This window comes from Lolium perenne, chromosome 3, assembly GCF_019359855.2.
Source record: "Lolium perenne isolate Kyuss_39 chromosome 3, Kyuss_2.0, whole genome shotgun sequence".
Classification (NCBI taxonomy): Eukaryota; Viridiplantae; Streptophyta; class Magnoliopsida; order Poales; family Poaceae; genus Lolium; species Lolium perenne.
The window spans coordinates 189,445,440-189,462,624 of NC_067246.2; positions in this window are offsets into that span (position 1 = coordinate 189,445,440).

Genomic DNA, 17,185 nt, shown 5'->3' on the forward strand with positions numbered 1-17,185 from the left:
CCCCGACACTCATAGAAGGTAGCTTTTGAGATCGGCGAGTGGTAACACCCATCCTTCCTATGGTAACCGGGGGAATTGCATCTCCTTTCTCACAAGAAGCACTTCGCCTCCTTCAAAGAACTATCATATCCGTCAAAAGGTCTCATCACTCAATACCACAAACCACACAATAGACTCATACTCCATCATCATGTTTGAGTGTCTTCAACTTAGGTTTGTCTCTCACTTCCGGCAACCCCATGAAGTTAGGGTAAGAGTATGGCTAGGAGTAAATAGCGGATTCCTTCTTTGCCAATGAAGACATCCAAGATCTTGAGCATAAACTCCATGCCATTGTTGCTCTTTCTTGCAAGGATCATGTCATAGAACTTGTATTGAATTTTTTTGAGAAACTTCATCATGGTTCATTTCCTGCAACACAATTCCTACAAAACACGATCTCTACACAAAGAAGCAAATTCCATTAGTCCTAGACCGTGGCCTCTTGAAGAGACTAGCTCCACAAGAGAACCACTACATGTTCATAATAGTAGGTACAAAGACCCAAGAGTGTAAAGCAATGAACAAAGAGAACATATGCAAGAGTCTTGACAAGGTAGGACATGATCACCACCTTGTCAAGGCTCCAATACCTTTAAGCTCGCTTGTGTTGACGTCATGAGAATGATAGAGATAAGTGACTTGATGACGGCAGCGAATTCCTTGCTTCCGGACATAAGACTTGTGGTTTTAAGATCAACCACCCAATAAGCACCTCCGAAAGCAAGATCCTTCATGGATCAAGACTTGGAAATAGGAACCCATTTTTCAATGGGCCCTATCATGACGTTCTTATTTTTATTGATCCTTCTTCCTCTCTCGATCTTCTTTGGCATGATTTCCACTTCTCCTTCATTGCATGAGTCCTCAAGAGTTTCAACTCTTGCTTCAATGACTCCTTCCAAGAATTTGATTTGGACTTGGAGGCTCTCAATCTCGGACTTCAAGTGATTAACTTCATCTTCATAATCCGATAGAGCTTCCTCAAGAAGAGAATTCCTTTTCAAGAGTAAACGCCTGTGTCTTTCCAAAGTGGCAATGTCATCTTCATGGTTGCAACAAGTGTGATCCTTGCTTGAGAGTTGGTATTCCTTTAAGGCTTCATCTTGCATAAGCTTGATCACCATAAGTTTGTCCTTGCTTCTCTTTAGATATGCAATTTCATCCTTATGGTGACAACAAGTGACATTTTCCTTGCTCAAACGGATCCACTCCAACAAGGACTCATTTTGCCTCTCATTCACTTCAAATAGCTTGGCCTTGTGTTTCTTTAGAGTGGCAATCTCTTCTTCGTGATCACAACATTGCACCTTCTCTTTACTCAAGCGATAGTATTCATCCAAGGCCTCCTCTTGAGTTGAGATGACTTCCAAGAATTTTGCATTGTGTCTTCTCAAGAACCAAACTTCGTCAAAGAGCTTGTCACAACATGGATTAGGAACTTCATCTTCTTTCTTCTTGGTAAAGGTTGCAACATCCTCAAGTGACCATTCATGGTTTTCTTCAAGATAACACTTCTTTGCCTTGAGCTTGTCCATCCAACCAAGAGCATAATATCGGTCCTTGATGAGTTGGGAGATGAGAGAATTGTTGAAATCTTCAAGAATAAGAGCACTAGCTCCATGCTCCTTCATCTTCAATGCAAGGTTGAGCTTGCGGGTATTGTGGGTGTGAGCAACACGGTCTTCCGCATTCTTCTTAGATATGGCCATCGAGTTCGTCATGGCCATGTTGTTCACTTCATTAAAACAAGAGCTTTGGATGCTCCCATGTCCGAGGAAGAGTGTGTCAAGTTCGTCCCAAGCTTCCTTGGCGGTCTTGAGCGAGCGGATATGAGCGCGGCCCTTGGGAGTAACGGCCAAGTGAATCATGTTGATGGCGATGGCGTTGAGTTGGTTGTCCACCACTTCCCTTGTCAAATTCATTGGGTCTTGTGGTGAATATCCCTCTTCAATGATATGCCAAAGCTCGGTAGAAGCACTGCGCACATGAGAACGCATTAAGAATTTCCAATCTCCAAAGCTATTAGATTCAAGTAATGGTGGTGAACCATGAGTCAAAGTGCAAGGCATGGGTATTGGGACATTTACGGCATAATCACTTGGTGGAGACACCGCATGATTATCTCTTAATTGTCCCGCAACCGGAGATTCATCCTTCCCTTTTGATGAGGTGTCAACATCCTCAAGATCCTTTTCCCGAGGTGGATTTGTCGATTGCTCAACAAATCCAACACAAGGAAAAGTGTTAACTTGTGGTGGGGGAACATCGACACCTCTCTTAGTATCTATGATGGGGTTTGATTTTGGAGTAATCAACTCCATCATCATAGCCTTCATTTGAGATACAATGGATGACTCCAATTTCTTGAGGTCATCCAAAGTAGCCGGAGTATTATCGGCAATTGATGATGGAGATGATTGCTCACCGGGAAGGACTCCATTCACAACCACCTCTTGTTCGGCCATTTCTTAGGCGGTAAAGCCCGAGCAAGAAAACCTTGCTTTGATACCACTTGAATGGATCGTAGCGAACAAGGGGGGGTGAATGGCGCTACGACAAGTTTTAGCCTTTTTCAAGTTTTAGCGCAACGGAAGGTAAAGGTGATAGCTTTAGCGATAGCGATGTTCCTACAATGATTCTAGGACAAGTGCAACAAGCAAAGGAATCAACAAGATAGTAAGAGTAAGGAGCGAGACAACCGGAGGGCGCGGAGACGAGGCGCGGTTTGTTTCCCGCAGTTCCTTCCACAATAGGAAGTACGTCTGCGTTGAGGAGGTGCTAGTCTCACACAAGAGACTAGACGGCCACACCACGAAGGAAGGCCTCACCTTCTTCCTCGAGAGAGCTCCACGAAGGTGCTCCCCCTTCTCCACTAAGGCACAGGTCGAGGCGGTGATTCCTTCACAAGATTGGGGCGAGCTCCACAACAAGGAGGCTCCCAACACCCTATGGAGCTAGTACATCACCAAGCTAGCCTCCATAGCTGCACTTTCTCCAATGTCCCACAATAGGAACCCTACCACCAAGATCCACTAAGGAATACCACAAATTGGTGAACTTTCTCTCGGTAATCAACGCTCCTCAAAGTATGGGCAAGATTGGTTGGATGGTTGGGGAGATCCCCTCACTTTGAGCTCAGAAACAATGGAGGAGAGAGAGAAGAGCTAAAAACGAGCTGGGGAAGAAGGGGCCTTTATATAGGTCCCTCCAAATCCAACCGTTATGTGTTGTTTTTGCCTAAGCGGTACTACCGCTTTTGGGAAGCGGTACTACCGCTCTGAGTTCGAATCCTCACAGAACTTGTCCACGTGGACACAGAGCGGTACTACCGCTCGCGGTACCGCTTGAGGTACCACAATAGGGTCCAGACCTTACTGGATCCAAAGCGGTACCGGAGCGGTACCGAAGCGGTACTGCCGTAACGAGTTATGGTACTTGAGCGGTACCGTGGGCGGTACTACCGCTTGCAAGCGGTACTACCACTCATGGTACCGCAGAGGTACCGTAACGAGTACTATGGCACAATCTCGTGTGCAATCCTCAGAGCGGTATCTCAGAGCGGTACTAGTAGGGGTAGCGGTACTACCGCTCCTGGTACCGGTAGTACCGCTATGGCTAAAACAACTTTTTCCTCTTTTCCTCTCCTACCATGTTACCTCGTGAGACACACACAAAACCGGAAAACCTAAGAACTACGCTTCAGTCTTCTGATCATAATGTGTCCAACGAGGGCACCGTACACCTTGCAAACCTATCAATGACAAACTGTGTGCATGGTTAGAATTGTGATGCTACTATCAAGCATCCCCAAGCTTAGTTCCTACTCGCCCTCGAGTAGGTAAAGGATAACAAGGATAATTTCTGAAGTGACATGCTACTATCATAATCTTGATCAATACTATTGTAAAGCATATAAGATGAATGAAGTGATTCAAAGCAATGGTAAAGATAATGACTAAACAACTGAATCATATAGCAAAGACTTTTCATGAATAGTACTTTCAAGACAAGCATCAATAAGTCTTGCATGAGAGTTAACTCATAAAGCAATAAATTCTTAATAGAAGGTTTTGAAGCAATACAAAGGAAGATATAAGTTTCAGCAGTTGCTTTGAACTTCAACATGTATATCTCATGGATAATTGTCAACACAAAGTAATATGATGAGTGCAAATAAGCAAGTATGTAGGAATCAATGCACACAGTTGACACAAGTGTTTGCTTCTAAGATAGAAAGAAGTAGGTAAACTGACTCAACATAAAGTAAAAGAAAGGCCCTTCGCAGAGGGAAGCAGGGATTACTCTTTGTGCTTAGAGCTTTTTATTTTGAAAACATAGAAATAATTTTGTCAACGGTAGTAATAATTCATATGTGTTATGCATAAAACATCCTATAAGTTGCAAGCCTCATGCATCGAATACCAATAGTGCTCGCACCTTGTCCTAATTAGCTTGGATTTCCATGGATTATCATTGCATTACATATGTTTCAACCAAGTGTCACAAACGGGTACCTCTATGCCGCCTGTACAAAGGTCCAAGGAGATAGATCGCATTTGATTTCTCGTTTTTGATAGATCTCAACTCGAGGACATCCATACCGGGACAACATAGAAAACAGATAATGGACTCCTCTTTAATGTTGAAAGCATTCAACAACAGATAATATTCTCATAAGAGATTGAGGATTAATGTCCAAACTGAAACTTCCACCATGATACATGGCTTTGGTTGGCGGCCCAATGTTCTTCTCTAACAGTATGCATACTCAAACCATTTAATCATGACAAATCACCCTTATTTCAGACAAGACGAAGATGCATAGCAACTCACATGATATTCAACAAAAGTGTAATAGTTGATGGCGTCCCCAGAAACATGGTTACCGCTCAACAAGCAACTTATAAGAAATAATATACATATTCTTTATCACAATAGTTTTTAAGATATTTTCCCATGAGCTATATATTGCAAAGACAAGGAATGAAATTTTCAAGGTAGCACGCAAGCAATTTACTTTGGAATAGCAGAGAAATACAACATAGTAGGTAGTTATGGTGCACACAAATGGCATAGGTTTTGGCTCAAGGTTTTGGATGCACGAGAAGCATTCCCTCTCAGTACAAGGCTTTGGCTAGCAAGGGTGTTTGAAGCAAACACAAGTATGAACCGGTACAGCAAAACTTACATAAGAACATATTGCAAGCATTATAAGACTCTACACTGTCTTCCTTGTTGTTCAAACACTTTTACCAGAAAATATCTAGACTTTTAGAGAGACCAATCATGCAAACCAAATTTCAACAAGCTCTACAGTAGTTCTCCACAAATAGGTGCAAACTACATGATGCAAGAGCTTAAACATGATCTATTTGAGAGCTCAAAACAATTGCCAAGTATCAAATTATTCAAGACAATATACCAATTACCACATGAAGCATTTTCTGTTTCCAACCAAATAGCAATGAACGAAGCGGTTTTCAACCTTCGCCATGAACATTAAAAGTAAAAAAAGAACACCAGTGTTCATAAGAACAAGCGGAGCGTGTCTTTCTCCCACACAAGGAATGCTAGGATCTGAATTTATTCAAACACAAACAAAAATAAAAACATACAGACGCTCCAAGTAAAGCACATAAGATGTGACAGATAAAAATATAGTTTCACTAGAGGTGACCTGATAAGTTGTTGATGAAGAAGGGGATGCCTTGGGCATCCCCAAGCTTAGATGCTTGAGTCTTCTTGAAATATGCAGGGATGAACCACGAGGGTATCCCCAAGCTTAGACTTTTCACTCTTCTTGATCATATTGTATCATCCTCCTCTCTGGATCCTTGAAAACTTCCTCCACACCAAACTCAAAACAATCTCATTAGAGGGTCAGTGCATAATCAAAAATTCACATGTTCAGAGAGGACACAATCATTCCTAACACTTCTGGACATTACCCAAAGCTACTGAAAGTTAATGGAGCAAAGAAATCCATTCAACACAGTAAAAGAGGCAATGTGAAATAAAAGGCAGAATCTGTCAAAACAGAACAGTCCGTAAAGACGAATTTTTTAGAGGCACTTAACATGCTCAGATGAAGAAGCTTAAATTGAATGAAAGTTGCGTACATATCTGAGGATTACTCATGATTTTTCGCAGATTTTTCTGAGTTTCCTACAAAGATATCTACTCAAATTCGTGATAGCAAGAAATCTGTTTCTACGCAGAAATCCAAATCTAGTATCAACCTTACTATCAAAGACTTTACTTGGCACAACAATGCAATAAAGTAAAGATAAGGAGAGGTTGCTACAGTAGTAACAACTTCCAAGACACAAATATAAAACAAAAATTGCAGAAGTAAAATAATGGGTTGTCTCCCATAAGCGCTTTTCTTTAACGCCTTTCAGCTAGGCGCAGAAAGTCTAAATCATGTAACATCTAGAGAAGAAGTATCAACATCATAATTTGTTTTAATAATAGAATCAAAAGGTAACTTCATTCTCTTTCTAGGTAAGGGTTCCATACCTTTCTTAAGAGGGAATTGATATTTGATATTTCCTTCTTTCATATCAATAATAGCACCAACAGTTCGAAGAAAGGGTCTTCCCAAAATAATAGGACAAGATGCATTGCATTCAATATCCAAGACAACAAAATCAACGGGGACAAGGTTATTGTTTACCATAATGTGAACATTATCAATCCTCCCCAAAGGTTTCTTTATAGAATTATCAGCAAGATTAACATCCAAATAACAATTTTTCAATGGTGGCAAGTCAAGCATATCATAGAGTTTCTTAGGCATAACAGAAATACTTGCACCAAGATCACATAAAGCATTACAATCAAAATCATTGACCTTCATTTTAATGATGGGCTCCCAACCATCTTCTAACTTCCTAGGAATAGAAGTTTCAAGTTTTAATTTCTCTTCTCAAGATTTAATGAGAGCATTTGTGATATGTTTTGTAAAGGCCAAGTTTGTAGCACTAGCATTAGGACTTCTAGCAAGTTTTTGCAAGAACTTAATAAATTCAGAGATATGACAATTATCAAAATCTAAACCATTATGATCTAAAGCAATGGGATCATTGTCCCCAATGTTCTGAAAAATTTCAGCACTTTTATCACAAACAAGCCAAGTAGCTTTCAAGCAGTTTTGCACGCTTTGTATTAGGAGTAGAAACATTGCCAACACCAATTATTTTACGATTGATAGTAGGAGGTTTAGCAACATGTGAAGCATCAACATTACTAGTGGTGGTAATAGTCCAAACTTTAGCTACATTATTCTCTTTAGCAAGTTTTTCTTCTCTTTCCCACCTAGCATGCAATTCAGCCATTAATCTAATATTTTCATTAATTCGAACTTGGATAGCGTTTGCTGTAGAAAATGACTTAATATCTTTAGTTTCATTAGGCATAACTTTCAATTTTAAAAGATCAACATCAGCAGCAAGACTATCAACCTTAGAAGCAAGAACATCAATTATACCAAGCTTTTCTTCAACAGATTTGTTAAAAGCAGTTTGTGTACTAATAAATTATTTAAGCATGACTTCAAGACCAGAGGGTACATTCCTACTATTGTTGTAAGAATTACCATAAGAATTACCATAACCATTACCATTATTAGAAGGATATGGCCTATAGTTGTTACCAAAATTATTCCTATAAGCATTGTTGTTGAAATTATTATTTTTAATGAAGTTCACATCAACATGCTCTTCTTGAGCAACCAATGAAGCTAAAGGAACATTATTAGGATCAACATTAGATCTACCATTAAAAAGCATAGACATAATAACATCAATCTTATCACTCAAGGAGGAGGTTTCTTCAACAGAATTTACCTTCTTACCTTGTGGAGTCCTTTCAGTGTGTCATTCAAAGTAGTTGATCATCATATCATCAAGAAGCTTTGTTGCGGCACCCAAAGTGATGGACATAAAAGTACCTCCAGCAACTGAATCCAATAGGTTCCTTGAAGAAAAATTCAGTCCTTCATAAAAGGTTTGGATGATCATCCAATTAGTTAGCCCATGGGTAGGGCAATTCTTTACCAAAGATTTCATTCTTTCCCATGCTTGGGCAACATGTTCATTATCCAATTGCTTAAAATTCATTATGCTACTTCTCAAAGATATAATTTTAGCAGGAGGATAATGTCTACCAATGAAAGCATCCTTACATTTAGTCCATGAATCAATACTATTCTTAGGCAAAGATAGCAACCAATCTTTAGCTCTTCCTCTTAAGGAGAAAGGAAACAATTTCAGTTTTATAATGTCCCCATCTACATCCTTATACTTTTGCATTTCACAAAGTTCAACAAAATTATTAAGATGGGCAGTAGCATCATCAGAACTAACACCAGAAAATTGCTCTCTCATAACAAGATTTAGTAAAGCAGGTTTAATTTCATAAAATTCTGCTATAGCAGCAGGTGGAGCAATAGGTGTGCATATGAAATCATTATTATTTGTGCTAGTAAAGTCACACAACTTAGTGTTCTCAGGAGTATTCATTTTAGCAGTAGTAAAAATAAGTAAAGAAAACTAAATTAAGTAAAGTAAAACAAGTAACTAATTTTTTTGTGTTTTTGATATAAAGAAAGCAAACAAAACATAAAATAAAATAAAATAAAGTAAAGCAAGACAATAAACAAAATAAAGAGATTGGATGTGGGAGACTCCCCTTGCAGCGTGTCTTGATCTCCCCGGCAACGGCGCCAGAAAACAGTCTTGATGGCACGTGAAGCACACGTCCGTTGGGAACCCCAAGAGGAAGGTGTGATGCGCACAGCAGTAAGTTTTCCCTCAGAAAGAAACCAAGGTTATCGAACCAGTAGGAGATGAAGGCCACGTGAAGTTTGTTGGTGGAGGAGTGTAGTGCGGCGCAACACCAGGGATTTCGGCGCCAACGTGGAACCTGCACAACACAATCAAAATACTTTGCCCCAACTTAACAGTGAGGTTGTCAATCTCACCGGCTTGCTGTAAACAAAGGATTAAACGTATGGTGTGGAGAATGATGTTTGTTTGCAAAGAACAGCAGAGAACAATGATTGCAGTAGATTGTATTCAGATGTAAAAGAATGGACCGGGGTCCACAGTTCACTAGTGGTGTCTCTCCAATAAGAAATAGCATGTTGGGTGAACAAATTACAGTTGGGCAATTGACAAATAGAGAGGGCATAACAATGCACATACATATCATGATGACTAATATGAGATTTACTTAGGGCATTACGACAAAGAACATAGACCGCTATCCAGCATGCATCTATGCCTAAAAAGTCCACCTTCGGGTTATCATCCGCACCCCTCCAGTATTAAGTTGCAAACAATAGGCAATTGCATTAAGTACTGTGCGTAATGTAAACAATACAAATATCCTTAGACAAAGCATTGTTGTTTTATCCCTAGTGGCAACAGCATATCCATAACCTTAGAACTTTCTGTCACTGTCCCAGATTCAATGGAGGCATGAACCCACTATCGAGCATAAATCCACCCTCTTGGAGTCACAAGTATCAACTTGGCCAGAGCCTCTACTAGCAACGGAGAGCATGCAAGATCATAAACAACACATATATGATAGATCAACAATCAACTTGACATAGTATTCCATATTCATCGGATCCCAACAAACACAACATGTAGCATTACAATAAGATGATCTTGATCATGATAGGCAGCTCACAAGATCTAAACATGATAGCACAAGAGGAGAAGACAACCATCTAGCTACTGCTATGGACCCATAGTCCAAGGATGAACTACTCACGCATCAGTCCGGAGGCGATCATGGTGATGTAGAGTCCTCCGGGTGATGATTCCCCTCTCCGGCAGGGTGCCGGAGGCGATCTCCTGAATCCCCCGAGATGGGATTGGCGGCGGCGGCGTCTCTAGAACTTTTCTCATATCGTGGCTCTCGGTAATAAGGTTTTCGCGATGGAGGGAATAAATAGGCGAAGGGGCAGAGTTGGGAGGCGCTCGAGGGGCCCACACCCTAGGGCGGCGCGCCCCCCCTCTTGGCCGCGCCGCCAGGTGGTGTGGGGCCACCTTGGCTCTTCTTCGTCTCCTCTTCGGACTTCTGGAAGGCTCCGTGGAAAATAAGACCGTGGGCTTTTGTTTCGCCCAATTCTGAAAATATTTCCTGTGTAGGATTTCTGAAACAAAAAACAGCAGAAAACAGGAACTGACGCTTCGGCATCTTGTTTATAGGTTAGTGCTGAAAATGCATAATAATGATATAAAGTGTATATAAAACATGTGAGTATTGTCATGAAACTAGCATGGAACATAAGAAATTATAGATACGTTTGAGACGTATCAATGCTCTTCTTGAGCAACCAAAGAAGCTAACGAAATATTATTTGGATCAACATGAGCTTTGCCATTAACAAGCATAGACATAATAGTATCAATTTTATCTCTCAAAGAGGAGGATATTTCGACAAAATTTACCTTCTTACCTTGTGGAGCTCTCTCAGTGTGCCATTCAGAATAATTTATCATCATATCATCAAGTAGTTTTGTTGTAGCCCCCAAAGTAATGGACATGAAGGTACCTCCAACAACTGAGTCCAGGAGATTTCTTGAAGAAAAAATTGTTCCTGCATAAAAAGTTTGGATGATCATCCACAGTGGATGATCCAATTAGTCAGTCCATGAGTGGGACAATTCTTTACCAAACATTTCATTCTTTCCCAAGCTTGAGCAACATGTTCATTATCAAATTGTCTAAATTTCATTATGTCGCTTCTCAAAGATATAATCTTAGCAGGAGGATAATATTTTCCAATAAAAGCTTCTTTGCATTTACCCAATAATCAATACTATTTCTAGGCAAAGATAGCAACCCATCTTTAGCTCTACCTCTCAAACAGAAAGTAAACAATTTCAGTTTAATAATGTCACCATCTATATCCTTATATTTTTGCATCTCTGATACGTCCCCGACGTATCCATAATTTCTGTCGTTCCATGCTTGTTTTATGACAATACTTACATGTTTTGCTTGCACTTTATGATGATTTCATGCATTTTCCGGAACTAACCTATTAACGAGATGCCACAGTGCCAGTTCCTGTTTTCTGCTGTTTTTGGTTCCAGAAAGGCTGTTCGGGCAATATTCTCGGAATTGGACGAAATCAACGCCAAACCTCCTATTTTTCCCGGAAGGCTCCAGAACACCGAAGAAGAGTCGGAGAGGGGCCAGAGGGCCACCAGACCATAGGGCGGCGCGGCCTGGCCTGGGCCCGCGCCACCCTATGGTGTGGAGCCCCCAGGTGCCCCCCTGCGCCGCCTCTTCGCCTATAAAACCCCTTTCGACCTAAAAACGCCGTACCAATTGACGAAACTCCAGAAAGACTCCAGGGGCGCCGCCGCCATCGCGAAACTCCAATTCGGGGGACAGAACTCTGTTCCGGCACCCTGCCGGAACGGGGAAGTTCCCCCGGAAGCCATCTCCATCGACGCCACCGCCTCCATCATGCTCCGTGAGTAGTTCCCCCATGGACTACGGGTTCTAGCAGTAGCTATGTCGGTATACTCTCCCCCAGGTACTTCAATACAATGGTCTCATGAGCTGCCTTACATGATTGAGATTCATCTGATGTAATCGGTGTTGTGTTTGTTGGGATCCGATGGATGATACATTATGATTAGTCTATCTATAAAGTTTGTGAAGTTATTGTTGCTGCAATCTTGTTATGCTTAATGCTTGTCACTAGGGCCCGAGTGCCATGATCTTAGATTTGAGCTCTATATTGTTGCTTAGATTGTATCTACAAGTTGTATGCACATGTCACTGTCCGGAACCGATGGCCCCGAAGTGACAGAAATCGGGACAACCGGAGGGGATGGTAGTGATGTGAGGATCACATGTTTTCACGGTGTGTTAATGCTTTGCTCCGGTACTCTATTAAAAGGAGTACCTTAATATCCAGTAGTTTCCCTTGAGGCCCGGCTGCCACCGGCTGGTAGGACAAAAGATGTTGTGCAAGTTTCTCATTGCGAGCACGTACGACTATATACGGAAAACATGCCTACATAATTAATAAGCCTGATGTTCTATCTTAATGCTTTGATTCCTATCAATTGCCCAACTGTAATTTTTTCACCCAACACTTGTTATTGGAGAGTTACCACTAGTGTAGATCGCTGGGAACCCCGGTCCATCTCTCATCATTATATACTTGTTCTACATGTCATTGGAAGTAGTATCAACTATTTTCCGGTGCCATTGCTCTCATATTGCTATTACTGCTGCTGTGTTACTGTTACTATTGCTCTCATATTACTACTACTTTCACATCACCCCTGTTGCTAGTGCTTTTCCAGGTGCAGCTGAATTGACAACTCAGTTGTTAAGGCTTATAAGTATTCTTTACCTCCCCTTGTGTCGAATCAATAAATTGGGTTATACTACCCTCGAAGACTATCGCGATCCCCTATACTTGTGGGTTATCAAGACTGTTTTCTGGCGCCGTTGCCGGGGAGGCATAGCTCTACTCATAAGTTCACCTGGGGAGTACACTCTACCTCTCTCTCTGTTTTATTTTATTTTGTTTTGCTTATTTTACTTTCGCCTAGTTTACTTGTGCTTAGTTTATTTCTGTCTAGTATTACTTGCTTAGTTTACTTTTGTCTAGCTTATTTCTGTCTTGTTTTATTTGTCTCATATACCCAAAAATCCATAAAAAATTGAAAAACCAAAAAAATTAAAAACTGCTGTTATGGGAGAACCAACAACCTACTTGGAGCTCATAGAATGTTGTAATAATTATAGGAAATCAAGAGCTGGTGAAGTAATGAGTGCTATGATAGAAAAAGTGAATACAATTGCTAAAATCTTGCTTAAACGCCATGATATAAACTGTTGCTCTCAACAGGATACTAAACATCTTAAATTTCAATGTGGCTTTAGTGAGGAATTTTTAATTAAGAACTATAATCGGAATTGCTATATTCATTATGGGTTCGAAGAGGTAGAACAATTTGTCGTGTTTATGGGAGCCTCTGAGATCGAATCCTTTATGGTTGAGAATTATGAAACTTGTGTTGTTTGTAAGGACCTTAAAGATTATGTCTCTTCTATCCTTAATTGTTGCATAGAATGCTTCGGTAATAATCCTTATATCATTGATTATAAAGAGAGACACATTAATGCACAAGAATGCACTCACAATTTGCAGGAACCCGTGGAAGAAGAAACTGATGAACCTGAAAGCTCATTGGATGAAAAAGAGGAGGAAATTAATGAACCTGAAAGCTCATTGGATGAAAAAGAAGAGGAGAGCGACGAACAAAAGGAGGAAGAATGGATTAGCTACCCATGCCAACCTCCTAATGAGAGTAACTCTTTATCTCTTACATTATTTGATTGTCCTCCATGCTTACCGAAAGAGGTTGAATGTTATGTTCCTGTGGATTCTCTAGAAATATTCCCTATGAGTAAAACTTCTGAGAATAATTATGCTACTGTTATATATGATAATCCATGCTACTTTGATAAATCTTATGATAATGCTTTGTTTGTGTCTGATGTCGAAATGCATGGTACTAAAGAATTTTGCTTAGCAAATGTTTATGATAAAGCTTTAGATGATGGTCCTATGTTACTTGATAATGTTAATTGTACTACTAATGAAAATGGGATTGGAGAGTTCATGACTTTATCTAGGAGTCCCATATCTCTTGAGATTGATCAACTACCTTGTTATATTATTAATAAAAGTAAGTTTGAAAGTTTTAATTCCACTATTCTTGAACTTGATAAAAATTATGTGTTTGGAAATCATGGAAAGTATGCTGCATGTGATAGTTATATTGTTGAGTTTGTTCATGAAGCTACTGAAAATTATTATGAGAGAGGAAAATATGGTTGTAGAAATTTTTATGGTACTAAAACACCTCTCTATGTGCTGAAATTTTTGAAGTTATACTTGTTCTATCTTCCTATGCTTGTTACCTTGCTTTTCATGAACTTGTTTATTTACAAGATTCCTTTGCATAGGAAGCATGTTAGACTTAAATTTGTTTTGGATTTACTTTTTGATGCTCTCTTTTGCTTCAAATACTATTTCTTGCGAGTGCATCATTAAAACTGCTGAGCCCATCTTAATGGCTATAAAGAAAGCAACTTCTTGGGAGATAACCCATGTGTTATTTTGCTACAGTACTTTGTTTTATATTTGTGTCTTGGAAGTTGTTTACTACTGTAGCAACCTCTCCTTATCTTAGTTTTGTGTTTTGTTGTGCCAAGTAAAGTCTTTGATAGAAAAGTAAGTACTAGATTTGGATTACTGCGCAGTTCCAGATTTCTTTACTGTCACGAATCTGGGTCCACCTCCCTGTAGGTAGTTCAGAAAATTAAGCCAATTTACGTGCATGATCCTCAGATATGTACGCAACTTTCATTCAATTTGAGCATTTTCATTTGAGCAAGTCTGGTGCCATTTTAAAATTCGTCAATACGAACTGTTCTGTTTTGACAGATTCTGCCTTTTATTTCGCATTGCCTCTTTTGCTATGTTGGATGAATTTCTTTGATCCACTAATGTCCAGTAGCATTATGCAATGTCCAGAAGTGTTAAGAATGATTGTGTCACCTCTGAATATGTTAATTTTTATTGTGCACTAACCCTCTAATGAGTTGTTTCGAGTTTGGTGTGGATGAAGTTTTCAAGGGTCAAGAGAGGAGGATGATATATGATCAAGAAGAGTGAAAATTCTAAGCTTGGGGATGCCCCCGTGGTTCATCCCTGCATATTTCAAGAAGACTCAAGCGTCTAAGCTTGGGGATGCCCAAGGCATCCCATTCTTCATCAACTTATCAGGTTCCTCCCCTGAAACTATATTTTTATTCAGTCACATCATATGTGCTTTACTTGGAGCGTCTGTGTGTTTATTTTCGTTTTGTTTGTTTGAATAAGATCGGATCCTAGCAATCCTTGTTTGGGAGAGAGACACGCTCCACTTTTTCATATGAACACTTGTTCTTCGTTTTACTTTTAATGTTCAATGATAAAAGTTGGAAGCTACAATACTTATCTTTATTTGGTTGGAAGAAGAAAATGCCTCATATGTATTGGACAATTTGACACTTGGCAATTGTTTTGAGCTCTCAAGTAGATCATAAGTTTTTGCATGTAGTTTAAACCTATTAGTGGAGAACTACCGTAAAGCTTGTTAAAATTGGTTTGCATAATTGATCTCTCTTAAGGTCTAGATATTTTCTGGTAAAAGTGTTTGAGCAACAAGGAAGACAGTGTAGAGTATTATAATGCTTGCAATATGTTCTTATGTAAGTTTTGCTGTACCGGTTCATACTTGTGTTTGCTTCAAACAACCTTGCTAGCCTAAGCCTTGTATCGAGAGGGAATACTTCTCATGCATCCAAAATCCTTGAGCCAACCACTATGCCAATTGTGTCCACCATACCTACCTACTATGTGGTATTTCCTGCCATTCCAAAGTAAATTGCTTGAGTGCTACCTTTAAACAATTCAAAATTTATCACCTCTGATTTGTGTCAATGTTTTATAGCTCATGAGGAAGTATGTGGTGTTTAGCTTTCAACCTTGTCATTTACTTTTGACGGACTCTCATATGGACTAGTGGCACATCCGCTTATCCAATAATTTTGCAAAAAGAGCTGGCAATGGGATTCCCAGTCCCAAATTAATTAACCAAAATAGACACTCCTCCATGGTATGTGATTGTTGGACGGCACCCGAAGGATTCGGTTAGCCATGGCTTGTGTAAGCAAAGGTTGGGGGGAGTGTCATCATCATAATAAAACTAAAATAAAAAGGCACTCCTTCATGGTATGAGATTGTTGGCAGGCACCCGAGGATTCGGTTAGCCATGGTTTGTGAAAGAAAGGCTGGAAGGAGTGCCACCCAAAAATAAAATAAAATGGGAGCCGCTCTTAAAAGTCCGGTTGGCGAGGTAGTTAGTGTACCCATTACCATTCGTTGACAACAACAAACACCTCTCAAAATTTTACTTTTTATGCTCTCTATATGTTTTCAAAACCAAAGCTCTAGCACAAATATAGCAATCGATGCTTTCCTCTTTGAAGGACCATTCTTTTACTTTATGTTGAGTCAGTTTACCCATTTCCTCCCACCTTAGAAGCAAACACTTGTGTTAACTGTGCATTGATTCTTACATACTTGCATATTTGCATTCATCATATTACTTTGTGTTGACAATTATCCATGAGATATGCATGTTGAAAGTTGAAAGCAACCGCTGAAACTTATATCTTCCTTTGTGTTGCTTCGATGCCTTTACTTTGAATCTATTGCTTTATGAGTTAACTCTTGTGCAATCTTTTGATGCTTGTCTTGAAAGTACTCTTTATGAAAAGTTTTGCTATATGTTATCTACTTGTTAGCAACTATAGATCATTGCCTTGAGTCACTTCATTCATTTCATATGCTTTGTAATAGTATGATCAAGGTTATGTAAGTAGCATGTCACTACAGAAATTATTCTTTTTATCGTTCACCTGCTCGGGACGAGCAGGAACTAAGCTTGGGGATGCTGATACGTCCCCGACGTATCCATAATTTCTGTCGTTCCATGCTTGTTTTATGACAATACTTACATGTTTTGCTTGCACTTTATGATGATTTCAGGCATTTTCCGGAACTAACCTATTAACGAGATGCCACGGTGCAGTTCTGTTTTCTGCTGTTTTTGGTTCCGTAAAGGCTGTTCGGGCAATATTCTCGGAATTGGACGAAATCAACGCCAAACCTCCTATTTTTCCCGGAAGGCTCGAACACCGAAGAAGAGTCGGAGAGGGGCCAGAGGGCCACCAGACCATAGGGCGGCGCGGCCTGGCCTGGGCCCGCGCCACCCTATGGTGTGGAGCCCCCAGGTGCCCCCCTGCGCCGCCTCTTCGCCTATAAAACCCCTTTCGACCTAAAAACGCCGTACCAATTGACGAAACTCCAGAAAGACTCCAGGGGCGCCGCCGCCATCGCGAAACTCCAATTCGGGGGACAGAACTCTGTTCCGGCACCCTGCCGGAACGGGGAAGTTCCCCCGGAAGCCATCTCCATCGACGCCACCGCCTCCATCATGCTCCGTGAGTAGTTCCCCCATGGACTACGGGTTCTAGCAGT